This window comes from Chiloscyllium plagiosum, unplaced genomic scaffold (genome assembly GCF_037043375.1).
Source record: "Chiloscyllium plagiosum isolate Xiang-an unplaced genomic scaffold, Cpla_swu_hap1 HiC_scaffold_20, whole genome shotgun sequence".
Taxonomy (NCBI): Eukaryota; Metazoa; Chordata; class Chondrichthyes; order Orectolobiformes; family Hemiscylliidae; genus Chiloscyllium; species Chiloscyllium plagiosum.
In genome coordinates, this window is record NW_028270158.1 from 46,976,031 (window position 1) to 46,988,298 (window position 12,268).

Consider the following 12,268-nt stretch of genomic DNA (forward strand, 5'->3'; position numbering starts at 1 on the left):
CCTCACCAGGAGTGCTCCCAGGAAGTTCCTGACTCGCTTTCGCTCATTGACATCGAGCCCAGGCGCCTGGCGGGCAGCGAGGGCCGACCAGTAAACTTTCTCAAAAGAGCTCCAGCGGTCGAGCGCCAGTTGGGCTCTATCCCGGCGACTCCGAGTTTCCTCGACAAATTCCCGGAGTTCCTCGAGGGGGATGAGGGGGAGATCGGTGGGGGGCACCCGGGACTCAAAAAAGTCACTGCAGACGGAGTCCGCGTCGTCCCCGGTGTCCGCCACCGATCCCGAACCCTCCTCCGGGAGGTCGCCCTCGGTCACCGACCCCTCCCCCACCGAGAGAATGGGGGCTGGTCCGGCGCCGCCAACCGGCCTCAAACCCCCGGCGACCCCACCCCCAGGGTCACCGGCGGTACCTTCCTCGACGCACCCCTTCCCGGAACGCCCCGAGTTCGGGTCGTCGGGCGGCAGAGGCTCGGGGCCCCGCTCCTCTCCCGACACCGGGACGCCTGGCTCCTCGGGAAAAAGGTCATCCCCCAGGAAAAGGTCATCCCCCAGGGCCAAGGCCCCCGGAAAAACAGTCTGGGAGGAGGAGCGAGGATAACACCCTCCTCCCCTCCACCGCTCGACGACCCAGCAGAGGGTCCTCCGTCGTCACCCGCATCACGGCCCTCGTGGTTCTTAAGGTCCTCCCCAGGGGCCGGAGGAGTTGAGGCAGCAGGAGGCCCTGCTGTAGCCCCTGGGGGTTTTGGCAAGTCGGGCCGCAGTGCGGGACCATTGGTCCATCCCCTGGAGAGGAACAGCACCGTCAGCGCACTACTGGAGTATCTCTCCCCTCCAGGGGCCAGTGCCTCTTCCCCAGATAGACAGGCGGGAATTTATGGGCCTTCCCCTCCCCGCCCGCCTTGGTGGTCATGGGGCGAGAGGTTCCCCCCCCCGCCTTTCCCGGAATACGATTGGCTGGGGGACGACAGGGGGCGTGGCCAGGGTGGGGAGGGTCAGCCGTGTCACTTCCTGCCCCGCCCCTGGATTATCAGTTGAGGGCAGGCGGGGCAGGGGCCCAGTTCCCTCACCGGGGCGCGGAGACACGGTCGCTGTAGGAGGTGGGGCAGCGGAGGTTCCCCCCCAGGTTAGTGCCAGGGTGCGGTGGGGTGGGGCAGGGCTTGGGCTCAGGCGTCCCCGGGCGAGGTGTTGCAGTGCCAGGGGCAGGCGTCGAAGCCCCAGAGGTTTCTCTATCGGGGTGGGGAGTGGGTGTGGGGTCAGTGGGGTTAGGATCGGGTACGGGTTTGGAGGTCAGGGTTCCCGCACCGGGGCGACGCTGGCACGGCCACAGGGGCATTGTCGTGCCGGGGCGGGGCAGGTCATGGGCTAGGTGTCGGGGAAGGGGATAGGGTGGTCTCCCCCTGGGCGGGCCTGACGCGTCGCGTCTTCTTCAGCGCCTTCTGGCCGGCCGGACATTCACCCTCCTCCCTGCCGGAGGCTGAAGCATTGGAAGCCCCCGGCTTAGCCTCCGGTGCCGGGGCTTGAGGTGTTGGCTTTGGGGGAGGGGGAGTGGGTGCAGCAGCACCACAATCAGCTGTCGGCACAAGCTGGGCAGCCTTCTGGGTGGGGCAGTTTTTTCTAATGTGCCCCACCTCGGGGCACAGGTGGCACCGTCCGCCGTCCTCGTGGAGGACGGTGAATGAGCCCTCGGTGACCTCCTCCTGGGCCAGGAAAATAAATACCTGGCATCGGAAGGAGTAGATGTGTCGGAGGGCAGGGTCCTTCAGACCGAGCAGGAGCGGCTGGACCCCCGACCGGATCTCCCCCAAGGTGTTGAGGTGGGGAAGAAGGAGCTCGCTCGAAATGAAGGGCGGGACGTTGAAGAGCACGACCCTCTGGGCCGTAACCTCCAGAGGGTCGACGGGCAAATGTGTGCCGCCCACAGCGAGCCCCCTTTCCACGGCCAGGTGGACCGCCTGCTCGGTCTTAAGGAAAAAAAGACGGCCTTCCCGTACATCCAGGCCGCAGCGACGACCACACTAGCCATGGCCTTGCTGCAGGCCTCGATGGTCATGTTGGGGTGGGGATAGGCCTTTACCCCCAGGCGTTTGGTCAGGTGCCTGAAGGGGGTTGCGGTTGCGACCGGGGTTGGGACAGCCGAGCCTAAGGCAGCGGCTACCCCGGCGTAGGTGCGGTTGGACCCTGCGACTTTGGGCTCGCCATACTCTGCTGCTGGATATTGGTAGGCCCCAGGCAGCAGCGGTGGAGGTGGGCCTCTGGCAGCAGCAGTGGTGGAGGTTGTAGGGAGGGGCCAAGGCGAGTTCCAGGCAGCGGTGGTGGGGACAGGCCTCAGGCAACAGCAGCAGTAGACGCAGGCCTCGGGCGAGTCCCAGGTTGGCCCTCGGTCACAGCAGTGGGGGCAGACCTGTTGGGGAGGGTCCCCAAGGCAAGTCCCAGGCAGCCCCAAAATTGAGTCCCAGGCAGTAGTGGTGGAGGGGCCCAAGGCGAGTCCCAGGCAGCGGTGGAGTTAGGCCTCAGGCAATAGCAGCGGTGGAGGCAGGCCTCTGTCAAGTCCTGGGCAGGCCCTTGGTCGCAGTGGTGGAGGCAGGCCTGTTGGGGAGGGTCCCCAAGGCAAGTCCCAGGCAGCCCCAAAATTGAGTCCTAGGCAGCAGCAGTGGAGGTGGGCCTCTAGTAACAGCAGCAGTGGTGAAGGTCCTGGGAGGGGCCCCAAGGCAAGTCCCAGGCAGCAGCAGTGAGGTAGGCCCCAAGCAGCAACAGCTGAGACAAATCTGGGCGGGGTCCCAGAGACCAGCACTGGGACCAGTCTCCTCTTCTTCTTCTCCTTCTTCTTTCTTCCTTCCTCTCACTGTAGGGCAGCTAGTCCAGGGATAGTCCCCTTCAAGGAGAGTCCTTGCACATACACTCACAATAGGCAAACACCCGGGTGGCCAGTGACAAACACTGCCCTACACATCAAAGGGCAATGCTGTATGATCAAACTGTGAAGGGGAGGGCAGGGATTAAATCAAAATAGAGTCCCCTCCAATTCTATTTTGATTTAATCCCTGCCCTCCCTTTCTCTTCCCCGTTGATGAGAAGGGCACTGCTTGTCACTGGCCACTCGGGTGTTTTCCTATCTTCCTGGTGGTGGAAATTGAATAAAGATTTGTGCACCTTGTATCTCTCACTGTGTCTCATACCTGCACACACACATATCATGGGTGTTGGGGGGAAAGGAAATATAACCAGGAAATCTAGAATCCTCTCAGAAACAAAAAAGAAAAAAGAAAAAGAAGAAGAAAAAAGAAAATATAACCAAGAGATTTAGAAACCCCTTAATTTAGGAGACTGGTTCTGTGCTGGCTGGGCCACAGTCAGTGTGTTCCTGCTGCTTTTGGTTTTGAGAAGAAGAATCTCTTTTCCTTTCTCCTTTTCCAGGGACAGTATTTGTTCTTTTGATTTTCTATATTGTTTTTCCTTTAATTTGAGCTGTGTTCAGCTGCACAAGCAGCAACCACCACTGCTGCTGCTGCCTCAGCCTGGGCCTGATCCTACCACTGCAGCCTGGGCCTTGCCTACAACTCAGCATTGCTGCTGCTGCCTGGGCCCCCACATTTGCCTACACCTGTTGCTGTTGCAGACTGGGCCCCAACTACACCTGGGCCTGCTGCTGCTGCCTGGGGCCTGCCTCCACCGCTGCTGCCTGGGCCTACCTTCACTGCTGCCCCATCAACATCTGGGACTGTTGCTCCTGCTGCTAGGGCCTTCTGGTGCCAGAATCACCACAGTGTCCTGAGACCTGCATGTGAGGAGATCTTCTGAGGCTACACAGCAGTACACCATGGCGAGCCCAAAAATGGCAGACCCCAGTCGCATCTATGCCAGGGTATCCGCTGTCTTAAACTCAAACCCGACCCCCTTCAGGCACCTCACTGAACACCTGGGGATTAGGGCCTATCCCCACCCAAATATGACCATCGAGGCTTGCAGTAAAGCCATGGCGAGTGCAGTCAGCCCTCTAGCCATTGGGGATGCTGCCTGAACGTATGGGAGGGCCGTATTTTTCCTGAGGACCAAGCAGGTGGTCCACCTGATCATGGAGAAGAGGCTTACAGTGGGTGGGACTTACCTACCCATTGGAGGCCACGGCCCAGAGAGTCATGATCTCTAACATCCCACCCTTCATTTCCAGTGAGCTCCTTCTCCTCCATCTCAACACCGTGGTGAAAATCCAGTCGGGCATCCAACCACTCCTTTTCGGTCTGAAGGACCCTGCCCTCAGACACGTCTATGCCTTCCAGCACCAGGTGTTTAATTGTCTGGCCTAGGAGAAAGTCACTAAGAGCTCCTTTACCCTCCTCCACAAGAGCACAGCCAACCAGAAGGCAGACAGCATACGGGGTCACTTGTGCTGTGAGGTGGGGCACATACGGAAGGACTGCCCCACCCAGGAGGCTGCCCAGCCCTCACCAGCATCCGCAGGTAGCACTGCCACACCCACTCCCCCTCCCCCAAGGACAATACTGCAAAGCCCATCAGCAGGGTCTAAGCCAGGGGCATCCAGTGCCTTGGCCTCTGGCAGGGAGGGGGGTAAGCGCCCAGACAGACTGAAGGCATGGAAGAACACACAACGTGCCAAGCCAACCCCAACACCTCCCTTGGAATGAGACACTTGCCCTGCCCCAGCCTGATGCGAAAGTGCCTGGTTTTCATCCAGGTGCAGGAACCCTGGCCCCTGGCCCCTGGCCCCCAGCCCCACGATTCTGTGCCCAAACACTGCCCCATTGTGGCAACCCATGGGGCATCACTGACTGACCCTCATCATGTGACACCTGACTTCAGGATCCCTGAGCCTGAACCCTGCTCCACTCCTCCAGGCCCCAGTTCTGACCTTAGAGAACCCACTGCTGCTCCCTCAGCAGGACTCTGGGTCCCTGCCCCACCCACCAGGACAGGAAGTGAGACAGATGGCACTCCCTGACCTTGCCACACCCCCTGCCTTCCCCCAACCAATCATATTCAGAGAGAAGCTGGGGGAGGAGCCTCAGGCCCCATGACTACCGGGGAGGGCAGGTGGGGATGAGAGAGTGTTTCCCACAGGCACTGTCCCAACAGGAGGGAGAGGACTTCCCTGCAGCATGTTGGCAGTGCTAAAACTACCCAGGGGGGGGGTGTGTCTGTGGCACTTCCTGTGTTTCCTGAATCGTGACCTGACTTACCCAGAGGCCCAGAATCCTCTGCTGCAGCCATTCCACTAGCCTTCTGGGGACCAGCCTGTGTAGGCCACAGTGCGGACTGTAATAATAATTTTAACACTACCGGGTCATCAAGCAGTGGAGGGGCAGACGGTGTTATCCTCACTCCTCCCTCCCAGACTGTTTTTCTGGGAGGCTTGGCCCTGGGGGAGGACCTTTTCCCTAAGGAGCTAGGTGGCCCGGTGTTGGGAGAGGAGCGGGGCCCCGAACCTCTGCCACCCGATGACCCAACCTCGGGACATTCCAGGAAGGGGTGCACTGAGGAAGTTACACCCTGGGGGTGGGGTCACTGGGGGTTTGAGGCTGGACCAGCCCCCACTCTCACGGTGGGGGAGGGGCCGGTAACTGAGGGCGACTTCCTGGAGGAGAGTTCGGGATCAGTGGTGGACACTGGGGCCGACGCAGAGTCCCGCTCCAGCGAGGATTTTGAGTCCCAAGTGCCACCCACGAGCTCCCCCTCATCCCCCTCGAGGAACTCCGAGAATTTGTTGAGGAAACTCGGAGTCGCTGGGATAGAGCCAACCTGGCACTCGAACGCTGGAGCTCCTTTGAGCGTGTGTACTGGTCAGCCCACGCTGCTCGCCAGGCACCTGGGCTCAACGTTAACAAGAGAAAGCGGATCAGGAACTTCCTGGGTGCACTGCTAGTGAGGGTGAGGGACTTCTATGCCCCTCCCTTGTCCTCCCAGTAAATGTATAGAGTTTTAACCATACTGGTGTGGTTCCACAGGACTGCTGACATGAAGACAACCATAGCCAGCCTCAACATCAACGGCAGCAGGGAGTCACAGCACAGATTCCAGACCCTCTCGGTCCTTCGGGACGGGAGGTATGCGGTGTGCTTCCTGCAAGCAACCCACACTACCCCGGGAAACGAAGCCACCTGGCTCCTGGAGTGGCGAGGGGGGGTCTACATGAGTCACCTCACCCGCAGATCTGGTGGGGTGGCTATCTTGTTGGTCCTGCATTTTCAGCCGGAGATCTTGGGGGTCAGGGAGTCTGTGCCAGGCCATTTGATTCACCTGACGGTTCGGCTGAGGGCGCGGTGCTTCACTTGGTGAACGTCTACGCTCCCCTGGCCGGGCCGAGGCAAGCGAGCTTCTTCAGAGAAGTGTCCGCTCATCTCGCCTCCATCGACGAGAGCCAGTGCGTTGTCCTCGGGGGAGATTTTAACTGCGTCCTCGAGGGCAGGGACCACGGCGGTGCCCGCACTGGCTGGGCGTCGGGGAAGAGGTTGGGGGACTTGGTCAAGTCCTTCGACCTGGTGGACGTCTGGCGGAATCTCCATCCCGACTCCATCGCCTTCACCTTCGTGAGGCCTGGGGTCGGAACGTCCAGAATCGACCACCTGTACGTTTTGCGGGCGTACGCCTCCTGTTTTCCGAAAGCCTCCACGCGGCAGGTGTCGTGCACGGACCATCACCTGGTGTGGGCGGAACTCCTTCCGTTCAGCGCCAGGCTGGGCTCCGCGTACTGGCACTTTAACAACCTGCTGCTGGAGGACGAGCGGTTCCAGGACTCGTTTCGTCGTTTCTGGGCCGGCTGGAAAAGGAAGCGGGGAAGCTTCCCCTCCCTGAGGCTATGGTGGGACGTGGGTAAGGCTCACGTCCGCGTCTTCTGTCAGGAGTACGCGAGGGGGTCGACGAAGAGGCGGAAATCCAGGATCGGGGAGTTGGAGAGGGAGTTGCTCGACCTGGAGTCACGCCTCGGTCAGCCCGACGCGGACCCGGATCCTCCAGGACCTGGACCGTGGCTCCCCCTTCTTCTACTCGCTGGAAAAAAGGCGTGGCACCCGTCAGCAGCTCCTTGTGCTGCTGGCCGACGACGGGTCCCTCGTCTCGGATCCGGGGGGCATCAGGGCCTGCGTCCGAAACTATTACACGGCTCTGTTCTCTCCGGATCCGTCCAGCGAGGATGCTCGCAGGACCTGCCGCAGCTCAGCCCAGAGGACACCGGAAGGCCCAACGCTCCCGTCACTTTAGAGGAGCTGACTGGCGCCCTCGACCGGCTCTCGAGGGGCAAATCCATGGGGCTGGACGGGCTGACTGTGGAGTTCTTCAGGGCGTTCTGGCACGTCCTGGGGAGCGACTACGCACAGGTCCTGGGAGAGTGTCTAAATGCCGGACAGCTGCCCCTTTCTTGGCACAGGGCGGTTATCGTCCTGCTGCCAAAGAAGGGGGACCTTCGTTCTTTGAAGAACTGGCGTCCGGTCTCCCTCAGCACGGATTACAAAATCTTCACCAGGGTGTTGTCTTCTCGCCTGGCCTCCGTGCTGGCCCACATGATTCACCCGGACCAGTCCTACACGGTCCCGGGCCGGAGGATACACGACAACGTCCACCTGGTCCGGGACCTAATCCATTTCTGTCGATGGGCTGGTCTGCCGAGTGCCTTCCTGTCTCTCGACCAGGAGAAGGCGTTCGACAGGGTCGATCATGAGTACCTGCTCGGGACTCTGCGGGCATTCGGGTTCGGGACGCAGTTCGTCGCCCGGATCCGACTTTTGTACGCCGCCGCAGTGTGTCTGGTTAAAGTTAACGGGTCCCTGACGGCGTCCCTTCACTTCGGGAGAGGAGTGCGTCAAGGCTGCCCCCTGTCCGGCCAGCTGTATTCCCTGTGTGTGGAGCCTTTCTTGCGCCTCTTGCGGGAGGAGGTTGTCGGGGCTGGTTCTGCACGGCGCGGGCACGGGGGTGGTCCTCTTGTCCTACACTGACGACGTGCTCCTCACTTTCACCGACCCGGCTGACCTGGGGAGGATGCGCGAGTGCCAGGCCATGTTCTCGGCAGCGTCTTCCACCAGGATCAACTGGGCCAAATGTTCCGGACTACTGGTCGGTCCGTGGCAGGTGGACTCTCTGCCGGAGGAGTTACGGGGGTTCAGCTGGAGTACCACCCATCTCCTCTACCTGGGGGTCTACCTCAGCCCGGCTGAGGAATCCTGGCCGGCCAACGGGCAGGAGCTGGAGGCCAAAGTCTCGGCTCGCCTAGGCCGCTGGACAGGACTGCTCCGAGTGCTACCTTACAGGAGTCGAGTGCTGGTCATAAACCAGCTGGTTGCCGCCATGCTGTGGTACCGGCTGGTCACTTTGGTCCCTCCTCCTGGCTTTGTCGCTGACATCCAGAGAACGTTGGTCGATTTCTTCTGGGACAAAAAGATGCACTGGGTCACTGCGCAGGTTCTGAGTCTCCCTATTGAGGAGGGCGGTCAGTCGCTGGTGTGCGTCCGCACCCAGGTCGCGACGTTCCGCCTTCAGACCTTGCGGCGATAACTTTACGGCGAGCCTCCTCCTAGGTGGTGCGCCCTGGCGACGTATTTTTTCCGCCAGGTGCCTAACCTCAACTACGACACGCAGCTCCTGTTCGTCGACCGTGACGGTTTGGAGGTCGCCCTCAAGACGCTGCCTGTCTTTTACCAGGACCTGATCACTGTCTGGAACATGGTCGAATCGCGTCGCGCCTACCCTCTGGCTGGAGTAGCGGCTGTCGTCAGGGAGCCATTGCTCAGGAATCCGCACCTCTGTACTCGCGGGTTCGAGTGGCTGTCGGAGGGGAGGGCCGCGGCGGCGAGGGTGACTAGGGTCGGGGACGTGCTGGGTGCCGGGGGCCTGGGCTGGACACTACCGCAGGACATAGCGAGCAGGGCAGCGGTAGACGTCCGGTACGTGGCCACCGCCATCCGACGCCTCAAAACGGCGGTGCTCGGACCCGACGTAGTGCACCAGTTGGAAGATGCTCAGGTGTGCGGTGGGATCCCGTCGGCGCTCACCCCAGCCCGGACGGAATTTCACATTGGCCCCAAGGTCCCGTACTTCCCGCGGGAGCCTGTGCCCCACAACCTGAGCCGCCTCCGGAATTTTAATTTTGTCCCTTTTAAGGATGTAAAAAGGCGGGCCCTGTGTCAACTGCTGCTGCACACGTCCACCTCTTCTCCCTCATCCACCGTCCGGACACGCCTTGGCGTGCCCATTTGCCACCGGGCGGTGGGGATCCCCAGTGGAGGGCTCTCTCTGCGGGAGTCCTCCCCCCTATCTCTCGGGGATCTGGGGTAGAGGGTGCTGCACACAGTGGTCCCCTGCAGCCACAGGTTGCGATGGTTCACGGACTCCCAGCCCAACTGCTTGTTCTGTGGCGCTGTGGAGTCTGTGGACCATGTGTATATTGGGTGTGGGCGTTTGCACTCCCTTTTTGATTTTCTTAAAAACCTCCTCCTCTGCTTTTGGTTACACTTCAGTCCCACGCTCCTGATCTTCGGGTACCCAGTACGGAGGAGGGAGGGCAGGTCTGAAGACCTCCTCGTGGGTCTGCTCCTGGGCCTGACCAAACTGGCCATCAACAGGTCCCGGCAGCGGGCCGTGGAGGGGGTCGTTAGGGCCGACTGCCTGCCCCTCTTCCGCGGTTACGTTAGAGCCTGGGTGTCCTTGGAGAAGGAGCACGCGGTGTCAACCAACACCCTGGAGTCGTTCAGGGAGAGGTGGGCGCCGCAGGGAGTGGAGTGCATTATTTCCCCCTCCAACTCTATTTTGATTTAGTCCCTACCCTCCCCTTCACTGTTTGATCACACAGCACTGCCCTTTGATGTGAAGGGCACTGCTTGTCACTGGCCACCCGGGTGTTTTCCTTTCTTCCTGGTGGTGGAAACCGAATAAAGATTTGTGCACCTTGTGTCTCTCACTGTGTCTCACACCTGCACACACACACACCATGGGGGCTGGGGGGAAAATAAGCACTACCGCAGTTAGGGGGGAGTGTGGGGGTAAAAAAATAGAACGAGCATGTCAGACATTCTCATAAAAAGAGAAAAAAAAACTACTCTTCATGAATGACTCAGAGATTGATCAGTACATCTTTTTAACTTTTATTGTTTTTGGACACACTTTTTATTCCTAATCTGTGTATATGCATGTTGCATTATTTCTTCTTAATATTTAGTCATGAATAAGCCCACATTTTTGGTAATTCAAGGACGCCTGGTTAAATTGGCTCTTTTTGAAACATCGCTTCATTTGCTGTGGGAGAAAGTGTCCACAAGAGAACGGATCTTTTATAAATTAATCTTATTGCAACCAACCAAAGGGATAGGGCCTCCTCCTTACCCAGGAGCATGACAATCTTGGGGTATCCTGTCCAGAATTGTAACAAATTGAACTCCCATAGGGCCAAGTCATAATGAAGAAGGGCCTGTGCCCGAAACGTCGAATCTCCTGTTCCCTGGATGCTGCCTGACCTGCTGTGCTGTTCCAGCAATAAAGTTTCAACTTTGATCTCCAGCATCTGCAGACCTCACTTTCTCCTCAAGTCATAATGATGGTCAGCCAAACAGCTGGAGACCAGAAGTGATCAAATATTGTCTCTACACCAGAAACTGCAGGAACCTCATCTCATTGCAGCTTTATCCTCTACCATTGCTCGATTGGGATTTTCCTATCGAGGAACTTGACAAGTACAGAGACCTGCAACCCTCACACTGTCAGGATATAATCAAACCCCACAGTCTTCAACCCAGAAACCTAACGACTTCCAAATTCAAATAGAACACATTGCAAAACCTGAAGAGTGAAACCTTCAGACTGTGCTAATTTGTGAAGACAGAGACTTTGTGGGTCAGATAGAATCGTGGTACACACTTTTACACATTATAAAGCATGGAAACAGTTCTGGGGTGGAGGGGGTGCAGAATGTGGTATAATAGTGAAAGGGTTTTAAAGGGTTAGTACTGCATTATGATACATCCATTATGATAATGTCAAATGGACTTATGAACAGAACAGCTGAGAATTTCAGAGGCATAAGATCTAACACCCAGCTCTTGCTCATTGTTTTTGCAATGATGGCTGCTGTATAAATGTGACTGTAACCAGTTTCTAACATGAAATGAATTACTTTCTGTTCAATACAGGATCCTGTTCTAGTTAGAGCAATAAGTGCTTTGATTATACTAGACCAATGAGTCCCTTCTTTAAAGAGAATGGTGGCAGTAAACCTACCCCAGTATGAGGTGCATACTCAACTTAACAGTTCAGCCAATGCGATTGAGGGCAACTTCTTGCTCTTTGAGACCAGCAAGCTTTGGGCAAACCAAGGAAAACCTTTCACCAAATTGATGGTCCTCCAGGCATAGTTAATGTAAAATGCAATGATAACTTGGCACATTGAAAGATTCCACACCACTTGTATTCCTAGAATTGATACACAATGCCCAATGTCTACTCCCATCACATCACTGATGTAAAGGTATGAGAGTCTGCCATCTTGTAAACGTGTCCCTTGGATACTTCCTCTTGCTGACAGATTAAACCAACAAATGCATGTAGGGAAAGCATTTGGCCATAGCATATTGTAACAATGCAATGAGATCATTGACATCTATCAGAACCAGGACGCCAGTCCCTGCTTTAACAATTCCAATTTCCTGATTACAATGTTGGGGATTCAGCTTAGATCTCACTGACATGAATGAGCTTCCCAGCCACTGCCCCTGAGCAGCTGAGCTTCGTAATTTTAAGGTTACTCCCCGTAGTCTGATTCCCATTGTAAAGGAAATAGTTTCTTACTATCTACCCTATCAAATTCTTTTATCATCTTAAACACCTCAATTAGTCCAACCCTTAATCTTCTATACTCAATAGATTTTGGACATTTGAAGTCTGACAATACAGAATATTTGATTCACAGCCAGTTTGTTCATCCCTGATAACCCTTATCTATGCCTCACAGACTGAGTTATCTGCCACCACTGCAGTCTAACGCCACAATTATAACAACACAAAGCGATGTCTTAACTGCTGCACTCAGGGACCGCTGCACTTCCCAAACAAGGGATGATAAATCATATCAGAGTTCCGAAACCAGGAGGAAACATCTTGGGGTGCATTCTTTAACCAGAAATAATCTGTATCCCATCTGAGTCCAGAATCACAAAAGCTAAGCTGAAAATCCAATTTGAATACATTATTATTGCATAAATAAATTGGATTATTATCCAAAATGCGCTGTATATTCCTGATTAAAGGAAAAAGAGATGACTTTGTCATTTAATCAGCT